Genomic DNA, 19,467 nt, shown 5'->3' with positions numbered 1-19,467 from the left:
GGATAGCCACCGAGAATTCCATATTCCGGTGTGGTGTGCTCTGTGATAAGGGAACCTCTATGGTCACCCCTTCGATGTGCTTGATTTTTGGGCCTGCATTGGCATGCGTGATATTCTTATTCTTTCATGGCCCTATTGTTGACAATCTTGATCAATTGTAAAAGGCATATTTGAAAGTTGCAATTGACAAGAGGATACACCAGTTGAATAACTGTTCTTACACTAATTTCATACGGTTTTCAGAACTGACTTCTTTATGTATTATTGTACCTTATTTTCATATTACTCGTTGTCCCCGAGGCACTCACTGAGTACAAAGTACTCAGGCATACCATTGTTATTTTTGATGGTATGTTAGGTAACGGTGAAGAGCAGGTTCTTGATACTCTGGGCGTTTAGGAAGGACTTGCGGTTGCTGTTGATTTGGTGAGCCCACACATTCAATCGTGGGACACCCTATTCATTTAATTCCATATATTTATATTAGTATCCAGGCTGCATCCCGATGAGTTAGACATTTATTCCTTATTCTTAGAAGCTCCTTAGTATACATTCGAATGTGGGTAGAAGAAGAGTTGTTGTTAAACTCTTTCGGGCACACTATCATGATTTGGTTGAATTATATAAATTACAAAGACTTCCGCTGATTTAATTCATATATTCATGATTTGTTACATTTATTTTCCAAACTGTTGGAGGGGAATATTAAACATAGTAGGTTCAAGTGTTATCATTGTGTCATTTAGGTTCTTCAGATGTTGTTCATGATGTCAGATGCCGGTCACGTCTAGCATGGGTTTTGGGGTGTGACACATATTCTATCCATTCATGGGTTTTCCACTCAATTCCACCTATTTCAATGAGTTTTTAGGCTAAATCTTCCAATTTGTATTGGAACCCTAAGTCTCAATCAGCAATTTCCACGATTAATAACTAGTTTCTCACCCTAGGAAGTGATAATCTATTCTCCTAGATGATTAAACAACAATAAAGTCAATAACCCATAAATTATTCAAGGGTTTGCAGTTTCTAGAGTTTTAACCTTTTCTTCCACCAGTAAAGAACCCTTACTTCATATAGGACTTAAGAAGATGATGGAATTAACAAAGTAAAGGGTCGAGACTTACCTTTCAAAAGTGTTTTATCCCTAGCCTTAGAAATTCGCCACAAGAGTTCTTAGGAATTGTTTTAGAGTTATGTGGGGAATGGGTTCGAAATAAAGAATATAAAACACTGATTCTACATCCCGTCGACCGCTACAGCGGCCTCGCCATAGCGGGAAACCTCCTGCTATGGCAGAACTAATTAACTCTTCCTACCCTGGGCCGACGATCCTCACCCCACTACGACGGACATGCTACAGTAGTCCCACAACCGCTGCAACGGTCCATTTTGACCAGTAGCTCGGGTTTTTCCCCTAGTTTTTCACCCAAAAACCCCAACAACTATCCGACGCCCTACATACGCAAACCAAACATGCACATATACATAAAAACATGCTGCAGCCTCGAAATTCGCAACGGAGGTTTTGTTTTCTAAGTCGCCCCTATAACGACCTAGCGAGTCTTTACATCATATACTTATTAAACAACCATTTGTCCCCAAATGGGCAAGGAAGAGAAACAAGGGAAAAAGTACTTGACTCAGCGAAAAGCTGGGGATAATTCTTTCACATATCGAATTTTGACAACCAAGTAGCTTCATCAATGGGACGGTTCTTCCACTGAACCTTCACTGGTGCTATTTCTTTCGATATTAGCTTTCAAACCTCTCTATCTAGAATTAAAATGGCTCTTCCTCATAAGACAAATTCTTATCTAACAAGACCGAATCCTAAGGGATGATAAATTAACCATCACCACGGTATCTCTTTAACATAGAGACATGGGACACTACATGAGTACCTGACAAACCTGGGGGCAAAGCCGACTCCTAGGCAACATCCCCCAACCGATTAGGATATCTAACGGACCAATGAATCTAGGATTTAGATTACCTTTCTTCCTAAGCTTCATCACACCCTTCATGGGGGTGACCTTCAATAAGACTTGTTCTTCAACCATGAACTCAAGATGTCGGACCTTCCGATCTGTATACTCCTTCTGTCTACTCTGAGCTGCCAAGAGCTTTTCCTGAATCACCTTGACTTTATTTAATGACTCCCTCATATGATTTGTACCCGATGGCCTTACCTCGAAAGCATCAAACCACCCGATAGGAGTCCTGCATCTCTTCTCATAAAGAGCCTTAAACGGGCCATGTTAATGCTCGAGTGGTAACTATTATTATGCGTAAATTCTTCCAATGGTAAGAACGTATCCCAATGGCACCGAAGTCAATCACATAAGCTCGGAGCATGTATTCTTGGACCTGGATAGTCCGCTCAGACAGGCCATTGGTCTGGGGGTGGAAAGTTGTACTAAGGTCCAATCTAGTACCCAATTCTAAATGCAAAGTCTTCCAAAATAAGGATGTAAACGTCATGCCTCTATCGGATATGATAGAAATAGAAACCCCATGCAGACAAACAATCTCACGGATATAAATCTGGGCCAACTTCTGCGCAGTATAGGTAATCTGAATCGGTGTGAAATGGGCAGACCCGGTCAATCTATCAACAATGACCCAAATCAAATCAAATTACCCAAGGTCTTCGAAACACCAACCACAAAGTCCATCACTATCCTCTCCCACTTCCACTCTAGAATAGGCATCCTCTAAAGTGTACTTCCAGGTCTCTAGTGCTCGTACTTCACCTGCTGGCAATTAAAGCATTGTTTAAGGAACTCAACTATATCACGCTTCATCCTAGCCCACCAGTAGTGTTGTCTCATGTCAAGTTACATCTTGGTACCACCAGGATGAATGGAATATCTAGAATTGTGAGCCTTCGTTAGAATCGTCTTATTCAAATCATCAACGCGGGGAACGCAAACATGCCCATTGATTCTCAAGAATCCCTTATCGTCAATCACAGACTTCTTGTCCTCACCATGCAAGACTTTATCGCAAATCTTACTCAAACTCGTATCCTCAAACTGTCTGGACTTAATATGCTCCATAAACGATAATCTCACCTCAATAAAAGCCAACATTCTGCCAGAACCAGACACATCAAGCCTCATGAAACTGTTAGCTAGAGTCTGAACCTCCCTGGCTAACGGACGTTCTGACACAATCAAACGAGCCAAACTGCTTATGCTAGCTGATTTTATGCTCAAGGCATTTGCCACAACATTTGCCTTGCCAAGCTGATACAAGGTAGTAATATCGTAATCTATAACCAACTCCACCCATCTCCGCTGCCCAGAATTAAGATGCCTCTTAGTAAACACGTGTTAAAGACTATGATGATCAGTAAATATCTCACAACGGATACCATAGAGGTAGTGCCTCCAAATTTTTAACGCAAACACCACAGCTGCCAACTCCAAGTCATGAGTAGGCTAGTTTTTCTCATTAATCTTCAGCTGTCTGGAAGCATAAGAAATTTCCTTCTTTTCATGCATCAAAACAGTACCCAAAACAGAATAAGAAGCATCACAATAAACCATAAAGTCCTTGCCCTCCAAGGGCAAAAATAGAATATGAGTTGTAGTCAATAAAGTCTTAAGCTTTTGGAAGCTCTCCTCATACTTGTCGGACCACTGGAAGGGTACCTCTCTCTGAGTCAAACGGGTCAATGTGAAGCAATAGAAGCAAACCCTTTTACGAACCGATGATAGTGACTGACCAACACTACAAAGCTGTGAATCTCCGTCACTGATGGAGGCCAAGCCGAATCTCTAGCTGCCTCAATCTTTTAGGATCAACCATAATCCCTTCCTTCGAAACCACATGCCCCAAAAAGGACACAGACGCAAGCCAAAATTCATACTTAGAGAACTTGGCATACAACTCCTTGTTTCTCAGCAATCCAAGAACAACTCTCAAGTGTTTTTCATGTTCTTTCTTACTCTTTGAATACACTAGGATTTCATCAATAAACATTATCACAAAGGAGTCTGAGTATTCCTTAAAAATGCCATTCATCAAATTCATAAAATAAGCTGGGGCATTAGTAAGCCCGAAAGACATAACCAGAAACTCATAATGCGTATAAGTAGTCCGAAAGCTATCTTAGGAATATCCTCTGTCTGAATTATCAATTAATGATAACCCGATCTCAAATTAATTTTCAAAAACATAGAAGCCCCTGAAGCTGATCAAATAAATCATCAATATGAGGGATGGGGTATTTATTTCGGATGGTGACTTTATCCAACTGGCTGTAATCAATGTACATCTTCATAGTCCCATCTTTCTTTTTACGAACAGAATAGGAGCGCCCCACGGGAAGACACTCAGACGAATAAAACCCTCACTAAGAAGATTTTGAAGTTGTTCTTTTAATTTCCTCAACTCTGCTGGTGTCATCAGATATGGCAGAATACAATTAGGACGGGTCCCTGGCTCTAAGTCAATGCAAAAGTCAATGTCACGTTCTGGTGGCATTCTCAAAAAGTCTGCAGGAAACACCTCCGCAAACTCTCGTACCATAGGAACTGACTCAAGATATGGACCGTCAACACTGGTATCATAGACATGTGAAAAATATGCCAAGCACTCCCATCCACTAGCTTCTTTACATTAATAAAGGAAATTATTTTCTTTGGGGAGGGACCAAGGTTACACTTCCACTCAAGTCTAGGCCTTCTGGGCATAGCTAAGGTGACTATATTGGCATGACGGTCCAGAATTGCATGATAAGGAGCTAACCAACTCATACCCAGGATGATATCAAAATTTATCATGTGTAGAATCACTAAATCGACCCAAGTGCCATACCCCATAATTATGATAGTACAAGATCGATAAACTCTATCTACAACCAACTGGAGTAGATACATGTAAATGGGCATCAAGAAAATCACAGAACATATCAAGACCCATAGAGAAACATGTAGACATATAAGAAAATGTAGAACCTAGGTAAAGTAATATAGAAGTCATTCGGTGATAGACTGAAATGTTACCTGTAATGACTGCATTTGAACCCTCAGCCTCTGTCCTGCCAGGAAAGGCATAACAATGAACCCGTCCGCCAGTAGCCTGCGAACTATTATGATTAACCTGCCTTGTCTGAGCTCTGACCCTGCCGAGCTGATGTCCCCCTCTACTAGGCTGAAACCCTCCTTTGTTAGCTTGGGTGCCACCTTTACCAGTCGTGTAACTGCCACGCCCAGACTGAGCGCGGTTACCCCTGTAAGATCCTCCCCTTCTGCCTAATGTTGGAGTTATGGGAGCCTGAAACTGAGTACCCTGGCCACCTTGCCTAAGTTTGGGATAATTTCTTTTGAAAGACCCCGTATCACCACACTCAAAGCATCCACGGTCTAGCGTCGTACGCTAAACAAAAATGGATCAAGCCGATTAACCACCATAATCTGGACCTCTGGCCTGCGAACCCCCTGGTTGACTGGAATAGTGCTGACTGGCCCTTGATAGGCCTCCAACTAAAGCCTGGATGGCTAACTGAATAGGGCATCCCGAATAGGCCTGGGAACTCTGGCCCTTAGAAAAAGAGCCATTGAAACTACCACCCTCTCGGGCCTTCTTTTCCGCGTACTTATTGTAACCATCCTGCCTAACACCCTCGATAGTCCTAACATGATCCATCACTTTCTGAAAGGAAGAAATTGTTGCTGTAAGCTGAAGTACTGACAACTAAAGAGCAGTATTCAACCCTTTCACGACTCTCCTAACCCTCTCCTTCTCAGTAGGCACAAGCTAGAGGGAATAAAGTGACAATGAATGGAACCGAGCTTCATAAGCAGCCACAGATAAATTACCCAGCTCAATGTTACTTAAATCATCATGCCTGCGGTCCCTCAAAGTACGGGGAACATACTTGCCTAAGAACATCTGATAAAACTGAGTTTGTGTCAGCGGAGGTGATCCCGTTGGCCTACATTCTATAAAAGCCCTCTACCATAACTTGGCATCACCCAAGAGCTGGAAAGTCACAAACATAACACCATACTTCTCCACTACCCTCATCTTATGGAGCCTCTATTGACAGTCCATAATGAACTCATAAGCATCCTCAACCTCTGTGCCAAAGAACTTTGGAGGCTTCATCTTATTGGACCTCCAAAACAAATCATGCTCATTCCAGTCAACACCGGACCTCCCACTGGTCTAGGAAATAGCTCCAGTCCTGTAGCCTTATCCAAATGAGGAGCCATAGCTATAACGTGCTGTAAACCTAGAGCACGAACTCCATCTGGAGCTGGATCACCCACACTGGCCCCTTGAGAACCTGGAACAGCTGGTAACAAACCTGCCTCTGTCAAACTATTTAGCAAGTTCAACACTCTAACCATCACGTCTGACAACACTGGAAGAGCTATAATAGCTGGCTGAGCTGATGCTGCTACAAACTCTGTTGCCTCATCTGGAATCACTTGAGGCTCAAGGGACTCAGCGTGGGCCTGACCAACAGCAGGAGCCCCGTCCCTGGCTAGTGCTGCTACTACTGCTCCCCTGCCTCTACCACAGCCTTTAGCCGGGCCTCCACCAATAACTGTGACCAAAACGGTCTGTTCTCCACCGCCAGTTGTGACCCCAACGACCAGCGTGGGTGCCTCATTAGCTATTACTGCTGTACGAGTCCTCACAATCAATGAGAGAATAGAATGAAAAGTCTGATACCAATTCGAATCATCCCGATACCAATTGAAATCAAGTAGCACGAAAGAAAGAATTTGAATTTTCCTAGTGTCCCATACCTCTCGAAGATATGTACAGACGTGTCCGTATCGATCCGCAAGACTCTACTAGACATGTCCTTGTACAATGAGATCGACGAACCTAGGGCTCTGATAACAACTTAGTAACGACCCGAAAAGCCGTGAGTGATACCCACACTAATTCTCCTAATGGGCGAACCAATCCCCTTGACCAATCATCATCTAATCAATTTATTTTAACACATTCAAGGATATAATGATAATAAAAAAATCTCCACTATCTAGTCATGCCATAAATAAATAAAGGTGTGGAAGTCCTAACTATTACAACCCCAAATTCTGAAAGTCATCGTACAAGGACTCTAAAACATAATTGTTTAAAGAATGAACAGCTGTCTGAAAAAATCATAAATGTCTGAAATAAAATAGACATCCAAAAATAAGAAAGGTCTTCAGGCGGCTTGACATGGATAGGAGCTAACCCTCAAATCTGTCGAAAACTGGCCTTACGCTAAATATGAAGTTTGGTAAACGTCTTAGGATCACCATCTGCACTGTGAAAAATACACCAAACTAGTATCAGCACAAACACTATGTGCTTGTAGATATCATAGGCCAACTAATATTAGTATCATGCATAAAATCATAAAATCAATAGACTAGACAGATAGGTACAACAACACATAACCATATGAAACTATCAACAAGAATCATCCAACACCGAAATAAGATAAGCCCACACAAAACAATATTCAATATAAGTAACTCAACCCATGCCATTACCAACCCAACCGTAACTCACGATTTATCTCAACTCTGTCACATATCCGTACACATATGATAAATGGTATTGTTTGCCCAAATAGCCATGACCTGCACTGGACCCATGGTGTCTATGTACCATTCGCTCTGAAACCGACCTCGTATCACGAGCCCATAACTAGGCCACATCCTCACCTCCTGTCAAATATGTCATTTCATATTTATATTGTCTTTCTCATCACAATGAATTTTCACTCCACAATCAATTAGGAATGTGAACAATCAATACATCAATATCAAAGAACATATGTCACCATGCCACAAGTCATATCAAGACTCAAGAATCAATTCATCGAAAGCATGACCAATGGGTTACTCCAAGTCAACAAGAAGAGTATTCATTAACTCCTGCTGTATCACATCATAATAGTTAATTACATAATCAATCAACAAATAGTAAATAAAGGAATTTCCAACCACACTTTATGTCTGAAGCCCTAATTATGCTTCTCTTATCAATTTCATAACATATACAATCAGCTAATCAAAGTCTAACTCAAGTAGACCGTAACCTACCTCAAAGTAGAACTGGGACAATGCAATCACTCCGCAATAGCTTTCAACTTTTGCAAAGCTTCAGAACGTTCAAGGTCTAGCAATCATAACGGTAAGTGAGTAATGAACCGTCTACTCGACAAACAACAATTGGGGAAGAGAACCCGACTACTTCTACCTTTTTTCAAATGGGTGAACTATCAGTAAGTGTGAATTCATACTAATATTAATCCCAATAATCATATTCTATCCATTCATGGGTTTTCCACTCAATTCTACCCCTTTCAATCAGTTTTCAGGCTAAAGCTTCCATTTTAATTGGAACCCTAAGTCTCAATCAACAATTTCCACCATTAATAACCAATTTCTCACCCTAGGAAGTGATAATGTATACTCCTAGATGATTAACTAACAATAAAATCAATAACCCATCAATTATTCAAAGGGTTGTAGTTTTTAGTGTTCTAACCTTTTCTTCCACCATTAAAGAACCCTTAACTCATGTAGGACTTAAGAAGATAATGGAATGAACAAAGTAAAGGGTCGAGACTTACCTTTCAATAGTATTTTATCCTTAGCCTTAGAAATTTTCCACAAGAGTTCTTGGAAACTATTTTAGAGTTATGTGTGGAATGAGTTAGGAATAAAGAATATAAAGCACTGATTCTGCCTCCCGTCGACCGTCGCAGCGGTCGATGTCTCACTGCAGCGGTCTCGCTATAGAGAGAAATCTCCTGCTATAGTCGATCTCATTAACTCTTCCCACCCTGTAGTGATGATTCTCGCCCCACTACGACAGACTTGCTACAGCGGTCCATTTTGACCAGTAGCTTAGATGTTTTGCCCAATTTTCACCTAAGAATTCCAACACCAATCTGAGGTCATACAGATGCAAACAAAACATGCACATATACATAAAAACACATTGCGTACTCATCCGTGGCCTCATAATTCCCAACGGAGTTCTAGTTTTCTAAGTCGCCCCATAACGACCCACTGCATCGTTAAATGTTATCTTGGGTATGAACTAGTTGTCTCTCTATCATGCGATTCTGGACTGTCATGCCAAGACAATCATGTTAGCCATGCCTGAAATTTTGAGATTAAAGTGGATGGGTACTCCTAGCCCTGCTCGTAAGAAGATTATATCATTCCTTCAGGCGAAGAAGTTAGTGGATGAAGGGTGCTTAGCGTATTTGGTGCATATTCGGGATAAGAGTATGGATACTCCTTCCTTAGAGTCGGTTCCTGTAGTTAGCAAGTTTGTGAAGGTTTTTACCATAGACTTGCTCGGTATGCCACCTGATTGTGATATTGACTTTTGCATCGACTTAGAGCTAGGAGCTCGGCCTATTTTTATCCTACCTTACTGTATGGCTTCGGCAGAGTTGAGGGAGTTGAAGGATTAATTGCAAGACTTGTTGAGTAAGGGGTTCATCAGAGCTAGTGTTTTCCATTGGGGGTACTCCCGTGTTGTTCATGAAGAAAATAGATGGTTCTATATGGATGTGTATTGATTATCGGAAATTGAACAAGGTTACTATTCAGAACAAGTATTCGATACCCCCATCGATGATTTGTTTGATAAGCTTCAGGGTGTGTCGGTCTTTTCTAAGATTGACTTAAGGTCAGGCTACCACCAGTTAAAGATTAGAGCCGAGGATATTCCAAAGATGGCTTTTAGGACCTACTTTTGTCAAGATGAGTTCTTGGTGATGTCTTTCGGGCTTACTAATGCCCCCGCAGCTTTCATGCATTTGATGAATGGAAGTTTCATGCCCTACTTGGATTCGTTGATTTTTATCTTCATTGATGACATTTTTGTGTACTCTCATAGTAAGGGAGACGATGAGAAGCATTTAAGGATAGTTCTTGGCCTATTGAAGAGAAGAAGTTGTATGCCAAATTTTCTATGTGTGAGTTATGGCTCAGTTCCGTGACATTTTTAGGACATATTGTGTCTAAGGAGAGAATTATGGTTAATACCAAGAAGATCGAGGTAGTTAGAGATTAGGTTAGGCCTTCTTCGGTGATTGAGATTCAGAGTTTTTTGGGCTTAGCGAGTTACTATCGTTGGTTCGTGAAGGGATCCTCAGCTATTGTTTCTCATTTGACTTGGTTGACTTATAAGAATGTGCCATTTCAGTGGTTTGATGATGGTGAGGAGAGCTTTCAAAAGCTCAAGGCTTTGTTGACTTCAGCCTCGATTTTGGCATTACATGTGGAGGGGAAAGACTTTACCATTTATTGTGATGCTACTCGAATTGTCTTGGGTAGTGTGTTGATGTAAAAAAGCATCATCGCATATGCTTCGAGACAATTGAAGGTTCATGAGAAGAACTACCCCACTCATTACTTGGAATTGGCGGAGGTAGTCATCACTTTGATGATTTAAAGGCATTAGTTGTATGGAGTCCATTGTGAGGTGTTCACAGATCATCATAGTCTTCAACACGTGTTCAATCAACGAGATCTAAATTTGAGGTAGCGTAGGTGGATGGATTTGCTTAAGGATTATGATATCACCATTCTTTATCATTCGGGACAGGCTAATGTGGAAGCTGATGCATTGAGCGGAAAGGCAGTGAGTATGGGTAGCATAGCGCATTTGATTGTTGAGGAGCATCACTTAGATATGGAGGTTCACTTTTTGTCCAATAGTATGGTGAGACATAATATTTCAGAGCCCAGCAGGGTTCTAGCTTGTGTTGAGGCGAGCTCGTCTCTTTTGGAGCAGATTAAGGCCCAATAATTTGAAGATTTGAAATTGTGTAAGACTCAGATAAAGTGTTAAGTAGGGAAGCTAAGGAGGCTATTCTTGATGATGAGGGTGTTTTGAGGATTAAGGGGGCACATTTGCATGCATAGGGTTGGTGGTTTGATTAAGTTGATCTTGGAGGAGGCTCACAGTTTCGGATATTCCATTCATCTTAGTGTTGCAAAGATGTGTCGTGACTTGAGACAGCATTATTGGTGGGGTAGGACGAAGAGAGACATAGTGGATTTCATTTCCTAGTGTTTGAATTGCCAGCAGGTTAAGTATGAACACCAGTGACTGGGTGGTATGACTCAGAGGATGCCCATTCCTGGTGCGAGTGGGAGAATATAGTTATGGATTTCGTGTTTGGTCTACCGAAGACTATGGGAAAGTTCAATGCCATTTGGGTTACTGTGGATAGGTTGACTAAGTTTGTGCACTTCATTCCAGTTCAGACTACCTACAACTCGAAGAAGTTGGCTAGGATCTACATTAGAGAGATTCTCAGATTGCGTGGAGTGTCCATTTCTATCATTTCAAACCGCGGCACTCAGTTCACTTCCCATGTCTGAAGGAATTTTCAAAAGGAATTGGGTACTCAGTTGTCATCAACTTGAAATTCTAAGTCTCGCTGACGGTTGTCCGCATAAGATTTCTAGCGACTTTGGGCTATCAACAATCGATTTCGGATAACTTTGACCTTTTCCACCGCTTGTTAAATCAATTCCGGGCCTATTAGTTGTACCTCTCCTACTTCAAACCACCAAATTGGGGATCTACAATTCCTTCCATATAGAGCTTCGTACGGGGCCATCTGAATACTGTAATAATAGTTGTTGTTGTATGAGAACTCAATAAGAGGCAAGTGATCATCCCAGCTACCACTGAAATCTAGCACACATGCCCGTAACATATCTTCCAAGGTCTGAATGGTGCATTCGGCTTGTCCATCAGTTTGTGGATGAAACGCTGTGCTAAGCCTTACCTGAGTACCAAACCTACTTGAAAGGACCTCTAGAATTTAGCAGTAAATTATGCTTCTATATCTGTGATGATAGATATCGGCACGCCATGAAGTCACACAATCTCTTTAAAATACAAGCTCACATAATATTCTGTCGAATGTGTGGTTCTGAACTGAAGAAAATGAGCTGATTTCGTGAGCCTGTCCACGATTACCCATATGGAGTCATATTTACGCTGAGAACGAGGCAACCCCACAATGAAATCCATGTTAATCACTTCCTATTTCCAGGCTGGAATTTCCATCGCTTGCAATAATCCTCCTGGCTTTTGATGCTCGGTTTTCACTTGTTGACAATTTGGACATTGAGCTACAAATTCAGCTATGTCTTTCTTCATGGCCTCCCACCAATACATTAACTTGAGATCATGATACATTTTTGTCGCTCCTGGGTGAATGGAATACCGAGAGTAATGAACTTCTTCTAGAATCTGACGACGTAATCCTGCAACATTTGGAACACATAATCTGTCTCGGTATCTAAGAACTCCATCTGTAGAAGTCTCAAATGGTGACTTTTCTTTCTCAGGAAATGTATCTCTATAGTGACTCAACTGAGGGTCTTCGTATTGGTGCTCTTTCACCTCCATATCTAAAGACGAAACAGTTGGGTTGCGAATACCAACTCTTGCATCGCCCAAATCAATTAGGCGAACTCCGAGACTAGCTAGCTGGTGAAGCTCACGGATTAATTCTTTCTTCTCCGGAGGGACCTCACATAGACTACCCATCGATTTGCGGCTAAGTGCATCAGCCACTACTAGCTACCCATCATAGTCTTTTAGTAGTTCCAACCACCGTCTCTATCGAAGTTTTGATTCCTTCTATTTAAAAATATATTGGAAATTCTTGTGATCTGTATAAATATCGACATATACACCATAAAGTAATGTCTCCACATTTTTAGCGCATGGATAACTACCGCCAATTCAAGATCATGGGTCGGATAGTTCTTTTCGTGTTTTCGCAACTACCGGGAAGCACAGGCAATGACTTTACCATGCTGCATCAACACATAGCCTAATCCAACATTGGAGGCATCACAATACACAACATAGTCATCTCGTCCTTCTGGAAGTGTTAGGACTGGGGCTGAAGTTAATCTATCCTTTCATTCCTGGAAACTCCGTTCACAAGCATCAGTCCATTGAAATTTTGCTGATTTCTGAGTTAGCTTCATCAATGGTGCTGAAATAGAAGAGAATCCTTCTACAAATCTCCTATAATGGCTTGCCAATCCCAGAAAACTATGGACTTCTGTAGGCGTTGTAGGCCTCGGCCAAGTCTTTACAACTTCTATTTTCTAAGTATTCACTCGAATGCCGTTAGCTGAAATAATATGACCCAAAAAAGTTATAGAATTCAACCAAAACTCACATTTCAAGAATTTAGCATACAACTCACGAGTCTGAAGAATCCCAAGGACAATACGTAAATGGTCTGCATGCTCTGCTTCTGTCCGAGAGTATACTAGAATATAATCAATGAACACGATCACGAACAAATCTAAGAGAGGCCTGAATATATTATTTATCAGATTCATAAATACAGCCGGAGCATTAGTCAACCCAAATGACATTACTCGAAATTCATAGTAGCCATATCTCATTCTAAAAGCTGTTTTGGGAATATTTTCTTCTCTAACCCTCACTTGGTGATACCCCGATCTTAGATCAATTTTGAAAAACTATTTGGCACCCTGTAATTGTTCAAACAAATCATCGATCCTTGGAAGCGGATATCTATTCTTTATCGTCACCTTGTTCAACTGCCTATAGTCAATGCACATCCGTAGGGAACCATCTTTCTTCCTCACATATAGGATAGGTGCTCCCCACGGTGATGAACTAGGCCTAATAAATTCCTTCTCGAGCAAATCTTTCAATTGTGCCTTTAACTCTTTCAACTCTGCCGAAGCCATTTTGTAAGGAGGAATAGATACATGCTTGGTGTCCGGCAACACACCAATAGCAAAATCAATCTCTCTTTCCGGAGGAAGGCCTGGAAGTTCATTTGAAAATACATCCAAAAATTCATTTACTACCAGGACGGATTGAAAAGTTGGTGGTTTTGCTTCGGTGTCATGAGCTAGGACTAGGTGGTAAATATTTCCTTTAACTATCATTTTCCTTGCCTTAAGGTACGAAATAAACCTACCTCTGGGAGATGTCGTATTACCTTTCCATTCTAGTACGAGTTCTCCCGGGAATTGGAATTGAACTACTTTCATTCTACAATCGACATTGGCATAACAAGAGGCCAACCAATCCATGCCCATAATCACATCAAAATCTAACATTTCTAGTTTAATCAAATCAGCTACAGTCTGGCGATCACACACCACAATCACACAATTTTTATACACCTACCTCGCTATTACTAGATCACCAACCGGAGTAGATACCTTAAAAGGTTTAATTGGCTCGGGTCTCACCCCAAAACGGCCAGCAATATAGGGAGTAATATAAGACAATGCAGAACCCAAATTAATCAATACATAAACGTTATGAGAAAATATGGATAGAATACCCGTAACCACATCCGGGGAGGACTCAAGATCCTGTCGTCTGGCTAAATCATAAATACGGGGCTGGGTGCCACCTGAATTAGATGCTCCCCCTCTGCCCTTGCCACAGCCCACTGGAATCTGGGGAGTTTGCCTTATCAGGCGCACAGACAAGGAGGAACTAGTTGTTGATCCTGTGGGCTGAGCCCCAACTCTACCACCCATCGATGGGAAATCGTGCATCATATGCCCAACCTGACCACAGGCATAGCAAGCATCGGAACCTCGGCGACACTGACCAGAATGTAATCTACCGCACTGGCTACATCACGGCACCGGTGGTCTCTACTGGCTAGGATCACCTCCAAAATGAGAACCTGAAACTCTCGAACTCTGACCCAGACCAGAATAAAGAGGGCGATCAAATTTCCTGCCCATAAACGGAGGAGGTGCACTCATCGCGGACTGGCCGGAATATCTAGAATACTGTTGCCGCTAACCCCCTCTATACTCACTACTAGCACTGGCAGATCTAGCCCACTTGCTCTGTCCTCTATCAATGTCGTTGCTGCTCTTCTAAATTTTGGGCGTGAGCCTGAATACGAAAAATGTCCATCCCCTTTTGTAATGAAGCTGTCAAATAATCCTTCAAGAAGTGTGGTCCTAAGCCGCTCACAAATCTATGCACTCTATCTCCCATGTCAGCCACCATAGTCGGAGCATACCTAGCCAATGAGTTAAAGTGAAAGCTATATACTGCAGGGCACTCATATTCCCTGCTTCAAATTCAAGAATCTATCAGCTCTGGCCCGACGAACCTTGGGTGGCAAATAATGGCGAATGAAGGTATCTACAAATTCTTGCCAAACTGGGGGAGGTGCGTTTTCCTTCCTTGAAGATATCCAATTATTATACCAAAGAACCGCCACATCTCGGAGTCTATAGGATGCCAACTCCACTGATTCAGTATCAGAGGCATGGATGATTCTTAACGTTCTCAGCATCTCATCAATAAAACCTTATGGGTCTTCATCAGGCTTTGACCCGAAAAATTCTGAAGGGTTTAAACTAATGAAATCATGGGATCTAGCACTAGTCGCCCTATCACCTGGACCCATATTCTGCCGCTGAGCCTGAGTGGCCACTAGCTATGTCAATAGCTAAATAACTTCGGTCATTTGTTGACCCGAAGCACCCGGTGGAGGAACTGGAGGCATAGGACCCAGAGCTGAAACACCTTCCTATTCTTCTAGAATAGGTGGAGTGTGATAGGTGTTGGATGGAGCCTCATTATGAGATTCACCTTCTTCTACATTCGTTGGCAGCTCCCTTTCTATCCGCCTTTCTGTCGTAGCCTTGCCCTTCTGGGCAGCTGTGGTTTTTCTCTTTACCGGCATCACTGAAATCAAAACGCACAATTAAGGACGAGAAATCTTATAAAATGTTTCTATGGCACGATCTAATAAGAAGAAGAATGGTCATTTTTCCTAAATGCCCTGCAGCTCTTGTTTATAAGTGTGGCGCGATTCACACCCATAAAGGAGACTCTGCTGGACACGGCTCGTAGACACACCCTAGGATGAAACTGCTCTGATACCACTTTTGTCACGACCCGACTAGGGGGCCATGACGGGTACCCGGAGCTGACTACCGAGCACTACTCTTTACGCTAGTCATCATACTCATCCGGAACACATATAGACCCTCAGATAAGACATGAATATACATAAGCCCTCACGGCTGAAAAATGATATACAAAATATACGCTGATGGATTCATGAGACACTACTACCCACACATACATATCTACGAGCCCTTACTAGAGTGCTAGACATAAAGACGGGACAGGACCCCGTCGTGCCCAAATATATATATATACAAAATAATATCTCAAAAATGGCACCTCCGAAATAATGGAGTGCTCCTGTAAATCTGCTGAGTAACTCTTATGAATCTGGGCCAACTCCCTATCTACATATGGGCATGAACACAGCGTCCAAAAAGAAAGGACGTCAGTATGAACATTGTACTGAGTATATAAGGTATGAACAATAATAACATATCAAGAGATAAGAAAACATCAAGTAAGGATACAACTTGTAGCTGAATATCACTTAAGACAGAATAATGCATGCTGGCTTCCATCCTAAATAACATCATGTCAAGTATGTGCATAAATAAGCTGCCCGACCATATAGGTACATTGTGATCATCATTAGCCCGCGTCCAAGCCTCCCGCGTCCAAGGTAATCATCTCATGCCGCCCACTAGTGGTGTCTGCCCATGCTCTCTCGACATGGTGTATATGCCGCCCGCCTTAGCGGTGTCTGTCTGGCCATATAGGCACAGTGTAATCTCATAGTCATATACTCATCATAAAGCATGCATAAGAACTCAAAAGTAGACTATAACTCTATCAGGGTGACGTAAGGTCGAGAACCCCCGATTCCATTATGGAGTAATCATGATGATCCTACCTCACTGTGAAGGAACTAGCATTATAAGGTGAGTGTAGCAACAATGAGCAACATTAAAGAATCGTATAAGGGCCATTAGCTTCGGGAAAATATCATGAACTTTAGAATCTCTAGATTTAGACTCATTATCATTATCATATTCATAACATATATATTGCCTTTCTTTCATGAGAAACTCGTTGTAAACATGGATTCACAGTTTCCGGAATGTAAGAAGGTCATGGAAAGACAAAGGAAGCCATGCCATAGGAATCATGCCTTAGAAAAAGAAGGGACTAGCCACACATACCTTTTCGCCTTTCTAACTTGCTGACTAAACGCTTCCTTCCAAGTTCGCGATTCAACATTCTACTTTCTTGTTGGGGGTTATACGGACCCTTACACGGACGGTATAAAGTTATATAGACTATATAAGTGGTCATATAACTCTAATTTTCCGAAGCTCATCTCGTCGTTTCGTTTGATCTCCAATCCTTATGGAACCTTCTTAGCACTTGTTTAGCACTTCATTAACAATATAAGGAGAGTTATAACTCTTCCTCAGGACATTATTAAATCCACATTAGCTCGGTACTTTGCAAAATCTTTCTGAAACACAATGTATACTTCGCCTTTCTTAACGAACTTTCTTCTTTTGCTTCAAACGTCTTTGGAATCTTAATTAAAACTGCCAAGTACTACTTCTTACTTATGGAAACGGCATATACTGCTCATCCTGCGTTAGTCTATCTACCACACAATGACATAAAACTTCCCGAGGTGTAACATGGGGGCATGGTTCCTGGCGGGTAGATGGGATAATGACCGGGCACGGTGGAACCTAACGAGGGAAAGGGAGGAGAGGCCCTTTTTCCTTCGGTGGAGGCGTTCTTTTCTACGTTGATTGTCTCCCTTCTGGCTACCGTCTCTTGGAGAGTAGCGATAGTAGTTAACAATGTTGTGATCATATCCTCCTGGGATGCGCCTCTTGCGAGTCTTGGGTGTCCCCGTTGCGGAGAGCGAGCTCATTTCTTGTTTTTTTGGAAGTACCAATTATTTTGTCTTTTCCTTTGTCGGAGAGGGATTCTAACACGGCTTTGGATCTTGGGAAATATGCCAGCTTTCAATATCACACTAATTGGCCCTGTTCTATAAGATAAGAATAACTCAATGGTGAAGAAAGTCAGTTTTCGCGTACCAAATATAAAGGCAGAATATCAAATATGGGTATTTAAGATCACATAAGATCATACATTAAAGCTTGAATACTCTTGATCTGATGTTCTAAAGTGTTGAACATCGTGGGCTTTTATGTTCGGGTTGATTTTGGTTTGGTGGCCTCGCGGTTGACTTAACACGGTGATCCCTTGGGCTTGTCATTTAGGGGAACGGAGAATTTAAAATTTGAAGCAGGAATGGTCCGAGTCTTACGTAGACTGCCTACGTATCCCGTCGTGGGAAATTAGGCCCTACGTAGTTCGATTACAAAGAAGGATATGCATTTCTTCCTAAATATCCTCTGGCTAATCCTAGCTACAGACATCCCCAGACCAGGCCCGACTAGGGCTTCTTGCGTATCCCTCCATTGGGACATCAGGTCGGCGCGGTTCTTTTACATTTTTTATGAGGGTAGGGGTAACATTTATGGAAAAGACGAGACACTTAATATCTACCCAAAAGTATAGTTCTTGCAAGCCGTTGTCCTTATGAGCTTGCTTTCTCATGTAAAATCTTTCTTTGCTCAGAACCATAGTGGGAGCAGGACAAAAATCTATCCGGTCCTGATCATATTCTCGACCTCGAGCTTGAAAGCATGGTATCCTTCAATATCATGTCCCTTGGCTCCAGTATGGTACAAGCAGAACTTGTTTCTGTTAGGTCCTAGCGGTGCGGGCTCGTAGACAGGTTCCACAGGTCTGATCTTGTTCAACGAAGCCAAAATTGAGAAAAGGCGAGCATATGACTTCTCAAAAATAGTGAAATCGTACCGCCATACTTGGGTCTCGGGGGTAACTCCCTCTCCTGAGGTGATGGGGTCATGGACTAGCAAAGTATGTGGCCCCCATAAAGTTCCAATGATCTTGTCATCTATGAGGCTAAAAATCCTCTTTCTTAATGCTAGACACTCATTCAAGGTGTGCCCTGCCTGATTAAGATGAAACGGGCATCTTTTATAGGCGTATACTAAGTCAAGGACCGACAGTCTAGCCCTATTGGTGCAATCCATCCCGACGACCATCATTTTCTTGAATACCTCTGTACAAGTAATGGGAAACGGAGCTACTCTGAACGGAGAAGATCGAGATTTGAAGGCTATTCTCCATGGAGCTGGCGTAGGGACATTTGCCCTTCCAAAGTTCTCTGAAGCCACAGTAGAGGCGGCAGGGATCAACATAGGCGAAGGCGTATAGAAATCTGTTTGTTTCTTAGTGGGGGCGTAATAACAAGACTCGTGGTCCGCGTCATTTTCTTAGAAATCGGGGAACATTTCGAACGGGTTCTCCCCTCCTTCAGCCTCTATGCCGACGGGCTCCGTTCCTTCTATGTCTTGAAGCTTTTCCTCTTCCTCCTCTGGTTCTTCTTCCTCAATGGGTTCAGGGTCCTCCTCCCAGGGCTCTGCTCTCTCTTGTGGGTCTGGTAGACACACCCATAGGTCTGAACCAGCCCCTTGTTCC

This window comes from Lycium barbarum, chromosome 1 (genome assembly GCF_019175385.1).
Source record: "Lycium barbarum isolate Lr01 chromosome 1, ASM1917538v2, whole genome shotgun sequence".
Taxonomy (NCBI): domain Eukaryota; kingdom Viridiplantae; phylum Streptophyta; class Magnoliopsida; order Solanales; family Solanaceae; genus Lycium; species Lycium barbarum.
The sequence above is the reverse complement of the archived record's forward strand: the minus strand, read 5'-3'. Positions refer to the sequence as shown.